The sequence below is a fragment of the Giraffa tippelskirchi genome, chromosome X (genome assembly GCF_054371585.1).
Source record: "Giraffa tippelskirchi isolate mGirTip1 chromosome X, T2T-mGirTip1v1.2.pri, whole genome shotgun sequence".
Taxonomy (NCBI): Eukaryota; Metazoa; Chordata; class Mammalia; order Artiodactyla; family Giraffidae; genus Giraffa; species Giraffa tippelskirchi.
The window spans coordinates 133,627,431-133,636,240 of NC_137289.1; positions in this window are offsets into that span (position 1 = coordinate 133,627,431).

An 8,810-nucleotide genomic window follows, 5' to 3' on the forward strand; every position below is an offset into this window, starting at 1 on the left:
GGCTGGGCTCATCTGGGAGGTTCTTCTGCTCTTTGTGGTGTTGACTGGCATCACTCAGGCAGCTGTGTTCAATCGGGAGCTCATCTGGGGATAGAACAGCTGGCCCATCAGCTGGGGCTGCTGGAATGGGTGGGGGCCAGCCAGGCCTCTCTGAACAGGCTAGTTGAATTTCTTATATGGTGTCTTATGGGCTCCATGAGCAACCAGCTAGATTCCTAGCTCCTAACTGTGTCATCATCCTGCCTCTCAAAGTCATTTCTGTGAAGAGTGATCATAGTGTCATGGAAATTCCCAAAGGTGAGCACTGGAAAGAAGCTACCAGTTGAATGATTGAGAGGTCGCTGGTAAGAAAAAAAATGGTTTCAAAAAGCAATGGTGTCTAGGGCTGGGTGGAATGAGGCTGACTAATTCCAAGCATCCAGCTCTCTTTCCTGGGTGAAGTCCTTGAACTCTGGTGAGATGCTCTTTGATAAACATTTTATATGTTTATGTTATAAACAGTTTAGTACAATTTATGAGATTCTATAAAATTTCCTATAAATATTTTATTTACAAGAAACATTGGGAGGCACTGCATCAAATACCCCTCCTCTGGTAGTTTATAATGCATATTAACTTACAAAAGACTTCGAAAAGTAGGGCCATTAGAACAGCTGTTTAACTTTTTAAATCAGCTTTTGTGAAACTTATTTGATTAAGGACTTTGTTGTCATTGTTAATACCTATGAATAAATGGAACATATTAGGTGTTTTAATAGCTTTTACAAAGCCGTGATTATACTCTGTATTTTGTAGCCTGAAGAGGCCTATGTATATTGTCCAAGGGGGAAAATATTATGCCCTTTTTTGCCATGGAGAATCAAGTATTAGTACTATGTTTCTTAACACATGTATTTATTTTTATAATTTTTAAAATTAATTAATTATTTAAATTTATTTATTTTAGTTGGAGGCTAATTGCTTTACAATATTGTAGTGGTTTTTGCCATACATTGACATTTTGTATTGGGATATAGCCAATTAACAGTGTTTTGGTACTTTCAGGTGAACAGCAAAGGGACTCAGCCATACATATACATGTATCTTAAAAACAAATTTAGAGCAGCATTTTACATCTGACTGACTTTATCACTTTCTAGTGTTGGCAGTCTTGCTTTTTTTTTTATGTTTACTTATTTAGTTATTTTGGTTTTTGGCCTCGCCACATGACTAGCAGGATCTTGGTTCCCTGACCAGATATCGAATACATGCCCTCAGCAATGAAAACAGGGAGTCCTAACCACTGGACCCCCAGGGAATTCCCAGTCTTGGTTATAAGTTTTTTATCTTGAAAGTGAAAATCACTCAGTCATGTCTGACTCTTTGTGACCCCATGGACTATACAGTCCATGGAATTCTCTAGGCCAGAATACTGGAGTGGGTAGCCTTTCTCTTTTCCAGGGGATCTTTCCAACCCAGATCTCCCTCATTGCAGGTGGATTCTTTACCAACTGAGCAGGAGTGTAATTTCTTGCTGTCACTGCTGATATTTTATAAAACATTAACACATAACAGTGCATTTAACTTAAAAAAAATTCTGAGTAGCTCAGCTGGTAAAGAACCTTGGTTCGATCCTGGGTTGGGAAGATCCTCTGGAGAAGGGATAGGCTACCCACTTCAGTATTCTTGGACTTCCCTGGTGGCTCAGACAGTAAAGAATCCATCTGCAATGTGGGAAACCTGGGTTCGATCCCTGGGTTGGAAAGATCCCGTGGAGGAGGGCATGAGCACCCACTCCAGTATTCTCGCCTGAAGAATCCCCATGGACAGAGGAGCCTGGCGGGCTAGTGTCCATGGGCTTGCAAAGAGTCAGACACAACTGAGCGACTAAGCATACACACAATCTTCTAGCATTATGCCCCATTTACAGATGTGAAGAGGAAGGCAGAAGGAAATACATTAGGAAGCTGGTGAAGGTTAGTTTATAAGGTATTTGCGTCCATTCTGATACAGAGAATACAAATTTGTGTTATTCAATTTCTGTACAAGAGCCTCAGGCTCAAATTCAGTGATGTATGCTTTAATGTGAAAACATTTGGAAATAATTACCAGTTTTTTAGGGGCCTCCCCAGTGGCTGAGTGGTGAAGAAGCTGCCTGGTAAGCTGGAGACATGGGTTTGATCACTGGATCAGGAATGTCCCCTGGAGGAGGAACTAACAACCCACTCCAGTATTCTTGCCTGGGAAATCCCATGGACAGAGGAGCCTGGTGGGCTACAGTCCATGGGATCACAAAGAGTCGGACACAACTGAGCATGCATGCACGGATTCTTTATTTGGTTATATAGAACCCTATGGCAACTTGTATTAACATATTAATACTAATGTGCAGTGGGGCAAAATATCAGTCACAAGATGTAATCATCATAAAATAAAATTTTTATATACGGCGGAGAAGGCAATGGCACCCCACTCCAGTACTCTTGCCTGGAAAATCCCATGGACGGAGGAGCCTGGTAGGCTGTAGTCCATGGGGTCGCTAAGAGTCAGACATGACTGAGCGACTTCACTTCACTTTTCCTGTTCATGCACTGGAGAAGGAAATGGCAACCCACTCCAGTATTCTTGCCTGGAGAATCCCAGGGATGGCGGAGCCTGGTGGGCTGCCATCTATGGGGTCGCACAGAGTCGGACACGACTGAAGCGACTTAGCAGCAGCAGCAGCAATACATATTGGATTCTTAGCACTAATGACATCAAAATGTATTTTCTCACTTAATCCTTAAAATCAGCTTTCGAGGTCAATACCATTATTACCCACTTTTTCAGATGAAAGACAGAGAGAGGAAAGTAACTTGCCACAGCTCATCTTGTAACTGTATAGAGGTAGGAGTAGGTGCTGTAGACCCACACTATGTCTAGAAGCTTTACCACATAGTATTTTCTCAGCTGGTGTGATAAGAGTTAACTTGTGATTTTTATATATGTAAATATGCATTGGAATATAATTGGGCCTCAACCATAAGAGACAAGGATGGTTGACTTATTTGGGACATTTAAAAAATACTAATTTTTGGCTGTGCTGGGTCTTCATTGCTGAGCAGGCTTTTCTCTAGTTGCAGCGAGCTGAGGCTACTCTTGAGTTGGAGTGCACGGGCTTCTCATTGTGGTAACTTCTCTTGTTGAGGAGAATGGGCTCGAGGATGTGTGGGCTTCAGTAGTTGTGGTTCCTGATCTCTAGAGTACAGGCTGAGTAGTTGTGGTGCATGGGCTTGCTTAGTTGCTTTGTGGCATGTGAGATCTTCCCAGATCAGTGATCGAACCCATGTCTTATGCATTGGCAGGTGGATTCTTGATAACTGAGCCCCCGGGCATTTAACTTGCTCTTAGAGACAAACTTTTGGTACAGTTGTGATTGACTCTCTAAAGTGACCTGTGAATGTTTTCTCTCCCTTCCTTGGCAACAAATAATGAACTATTTTAAAATACATAATAGTAAAGAGAGATTAAAAATAGGGATTTGGCAAGTTCAAAAACGGATTTAAGGACGCTTGAAGAGTCACTACTTCTAGATAAAACCGTTGTATCATGGGATTATTTTGGTCTAAGGGGATCAATCTGAGGTGGATTTGGCGTCCTTTGGTCCAGTGGGGGTTTTCAGGCAGGCAGTGTGCTGTGGGAGGAGGGGTGTTGGCCCAAATGTCCATACCTATGCATTCTTGCCTGTGTCTGCAACCAGCCTGTTCAGAGGATAGGGTGGGGGTGGGGAGCTCATCTTTCTGGGTTCTGTTTTCTTCTTCATAAAAGGAGAGGCAGTTTTCTCATCCACAGTTTCCTGATTTAGGCCTGTTTTCCTCCACTTGATTTGGCTGTTCGGTTAGTGAAAAATTTTAATGCCAGTACTGCACATAATGTAAAAATCAAGTTCCATTTAAGATGTGTAAGCTAAAAAAAATGGAGCTTCAGAATAAACCAAGGCCTTCTCAAAACCATTCAGTAAGCCAGAGGCATTGATAAATACCTCAGAGAAAGGATTATAGTAAATGAAAGAAAGGGTAGGATATTTTTATTTCTGTGTCATGGAACTTATGTACCTTTAATAGAGGGAATCGTATGACTAAAACAAATGAACAAAACCATAATGGAAGGAAAATTGCATATGACAAAGTATTGATATCCCAGGCATTTATTGTATCCTGATTTTATTTGTATATACACACATAGTTCAGTTCAGTTCAGTCACTCAGTTGTGTCCAACTCTTTGCTACCCATGCACTGCAGCACACAAGGCCTCCCTGTCCGTCACCAGTGATGCCATCCAACCATCTTATCCTCTGTCGTCCCCTCTCCTCCCACCTTCAGTCTTTCCCAGCATCAGGGTCTTTTCCAGTGAGTCAGCTCTTCACATCAGGTGGCCAAAGTATTGGAGCTTCAGCTTCAGCATCAGTCCTTCCAGTGAATATTCAGGACTGATTTCCTTTAGGATTGACTGGTTTGATCTATATATATGCATTTGTTAAAAAAAGTGACCCATTAATAGGTCATGTAATTTAGTGGGTTGTAGAAAACATTACAAAAATAAAAGAATGCGTCACACATAATAACAGTTCATGTGAAACTTGCTGTATATGTGCATGGTGCACACACACACATGGTTGTGCTAGGTCACAGTGTAAAATGTACTTCTAACTGGGTCATGGTCATTGATGGGAGGGGTACTCAGTACAGATTAAGATGTTTCCTTGAGTTGTACTTGGTTTTGAATTGGTCTGAATTTTAAGGGTTTCCCCCCACCCCCTTTTTTTTTCTTGTATGTGCTAGTCACTTAGTCATTTCCAACCGTTTGGGATCCCATGGACTGTAGCCCGCCAGGCTCCTCTGTCCATGGAATTCTCCAGGCAAGAATACTGGAGTGGGATGCCATTCCATTTTCCAGGGGATCTTCCTGACCCAGGGATCAAACCTCGGTCTCCTGCATTGGAGGCGGATTCTTTACGGTCTGAGCCACAGGGATACTCTTTTTTTTCTTAGATTGGTTAAAAAACAAAAATCAAGGACTTCCCTGGTGGTCCAGTGGTTCAGACTTCACACTTCCCGTGCAGGGGGTGCTTTGATCCCTGTTAGGAAACGAAGATCCCACATGCTGTGCTGCCTGGCCAAGTAAAAGAAAACAGTGTTCCAAAAATTGTTTGGGTTAGTTGTTGCTCTGAATAGTTTATCCTGAAAGGGGGTGGGGTGGGGGGCTTGGGCAGAAACCTCAGGACAGGGGGCTTTTGGTTGGCTGGGCGCCATCTCGTGGCCTTTGGGTTACAGTGCAACCTAACTCCCTTTGATAGAGAACTTGCAAATCGTTTTTCTGATGTCCTGGCTGAGCTGTACAAATGGCCAGAGCTTGAAGTTAAACCTAGGTCTGAAGATTCAATTCTTACCTTCGTTTATCCTTGGCCACACATTCGACCCGTAACTCTAGCCAGTCATGAGAGAGGATGATCATGAGACCAGTCAGCGCTTAGTCTCTCGAGGTTGGGTCACATGTACTGCCTTTTTAAATAAGGACAGTATACTGGCAGTGGAGGAAGAAGAAATGGGCTTACACTTCCCCTCCTCTGTGATGCCTTCTCTCATCCCTATCTTCCCTTGTTGTTGTTCATACCGGCCTTGGAGCCAACACAAGTGTCAGCATTTTTAGCATTTATTCTGCTTTTTCACTGATTCACTGATTTATTCACTGATTGATTTTTTACATCCTTATTTGGGAAACTGGGCTTCTTGAGGGAAGGAATTGTGCCATATCTTTTTATTCATATTACATAGCAAAGTACCTTGCATGTATGCAGGTCATAAATAATTTCCATGTGAATGGATGCATGATTTAGGTGAATTTGGATATTTGACTTGGCTTTTTAATTTGTTAATTTAAAAGATTATAAGCTTAAGCCTCAGTATGGTGAATCTTTAAAAAAGCTTTTTTAAGGAATTTACCTAAGTGTACAATATTATGCACAAATTGTGTTATTTTGTTAACAGTGGAACTCTTAAAAGTTGCTTTGAAGCATTTTAAAGACAATATTCAAAAGCAAGGTTAGAAAATGTCTGATCTTTCTATAGAAAGTTGGGTACAGTATGTAACTGCAGGAAACCCACTGCCCTTTTGTAAGTTGTGGAACCCAGAATGTATGGAAATATTTGATGTTTTCAGCAAAAGAAAATACGGTCCAAATTAAATTTTCCAGAGATACGTAAAAAAAAAAGGTTGCTTTGCTATCTTGTACTAAATACATAGTAGTATACTATACTACGATAAATATTTTATTTCCTTTTAAAGGCTAAGTAAAAAAGTTAATGATTTTATAGAAGTGTATATGTATATGTATGCATATGTGTATGCATGTGTATGTATATGTATGTATACACACAAACATATTAGTATTTATACACCCCCACCACCACTGGCATGGAGACCTTTATGGAGCTATTTGCCTGCAGTATGTGTTTCTTCACATTCATGTTAATACCTCTATTCAGAGGTATTTTAGTGACGTAATTCATAGGTAACAAAATACAAGAATGCATTCTATAACATCACATGGGGAGGGTAAGGTACAAAAATACCATTAATAAAATAGTGGTTAATATATTTTAGAACAAAATATAGAACCTGGAAATCTATTGATAGATGCAAAGTTTTACTATGTTGGATTAGATGTGTCCTTGGATATGGAAGAAATGATGGGAATGAGGAATGATTCCTTGCATGAGCTTCTGGGGACTAAGAAATTCCTGAAAGGGCGGGCCGCCATGAGCACTTCAGAGGTCAGAACACTGGCTAGGCTCAACTGGGGAGTAGCCAACAGAAGATCAGAGATTTGAGGGAGAAGCAGGGAATTACAGATGTTATTCATAAATATATATATGTTAATGTTGTTCATATATGTGGTGTATGAAAAAAGTGCAAGTGTTAATTTCTCAGTTGTGTCTGACTCTTGAGACTTCCATGGACTGTATCCTGCCAGGTTCCTCAGTCCACGGAATCCTCCAGGCAAGAATACTGGAGTGGGTAGCCATTCCCTTCTTCAGGGGATCTTCCCAACCCAGGGATTAAACCTGGGTCTCCCTCATTGCAGGTGGATTCTTGACCATTGTGCCACCTGGGAAGCCCTATATGATGTATGTGCTTGTATGTAAGTTGCTTCAGTCGTGTCTGACTCTTTGACTCCATGGACTGTGGCCCACCAGGTTCCTCAGTCTGTGGGATTCTACAGGCAAGAATACTGGAGTGGGTTGCCATGCCCTCTTCCAGGGGATCTTTCTGACCCAGGGATTGAACCTGCATCTCCTGCATTGACAGGTGGGTTCTTTACTGCTAGTGCAACCTGGGAAGCCCATATGGTGTATGTATGTATGTGTGTGTGTGTGTGTGTATACACATACATACACAGAAAAGACTTTGCCTAGTGTTTTATAGAAACTTTGGGCTACCTCTTGACCTAGTATTTTGGATAATCTTCTACTGTCGTGGCATGGTCTGTCCTCCTGCTTCATAGGTAGTTAAACTATTACTGGTCTCCTTTCCTTAATCTGTTGGCAACTGTCCCTAGAGAATGGTTTCCCAACCTTGCTACTATTGACATCTTGGACCAGATAATGTCCTGTGCATTGTAGGATGTGTAGCAGCATCCTTGAACCTACCCACTAGATGCCAGTAGCACTCCCATAGTTGAGAACCAAAAACATCTTCAGACATCAATCTGTGCTCTGGGAAGATTGTGCCCAGTTGAGAACCACTGACTGTAGATTATGAAGTTGCATGTTTGGGAATAGGTCTCCTGTGCTTCCCTTATTATAATAGTAAATTGTCCACCCAAGAGAAATGATGGATTGCCCTGCCGTTTCCATCTCTACACAAACCACAGGCCCACTGACACATCTGGGCTTTGTGAATGGTGTTTAACATGTATTAGGGGTTATGTTTTTAAAGTTGTGACACTTGTAAATCAACCATAGTTCAAATCACATACATATAGATCAATTCCGTATGATAGGCTAAATATAGAAAATAATTTCCAGTTTCTATTAAAAAAAAAACACAAGCAGAGTCAGTGTACACATATATCCTTTATATATCCTTTAGGTATAGAAACAGTTTCATTCATGTATAATTTTAATTTGAAGACCCAGATACAGTATTCTTGAAATGACAATGGCCCCTAAAACTTACTTAACTATAAAAAAGTAAACAAGTGAAGAAATATAATTTTAAACTCTGCCCCTTGCTTGAGAGCTTGGAGGAACCAAAAAAAAAAAAAAGCTACAAAAAAAGCCATTGCCATATTCAGGTGATGAAGTAGCACTGGAGTTCAGCTTTATATGTGGTCATTTGTGAATAGCTGGTTACATTATGTTTAGAGATTCAACTTTTGTTAAACTATATGCCTTTTTTTGTTTTTGGCCATGCTGTGCAGCTTGCAGGATGTCAGTTTCCCAACCAGGGATAGAACTCGGGCCATGGCAGGGAAAGGCTGGAATTCTACCCACCAGGCCCCCAGGGAACTCCCATTGTAAACTAAACACAAATATTTCTTACTTATAATTTTGGTACAAGCTGAAAATGTAAACTTAGATAAAAGAGAGAACCCAAAGGGCTTTATGCTGGGTACAGAGCAGAGTCTGGGGTCCACCGTCTCTACCAGACACAGTGGAAGGTGACTGTGCTCACAACCTATTCTTTCCTACTGCCCTCAGAGGTGAGCCACAGAGTAATGTAAAGAGCCCCCAAACTAGAATTAGCCTATCTGGGTTCAAAGACTGATTCTACCTTTGTAAGCTAGCTG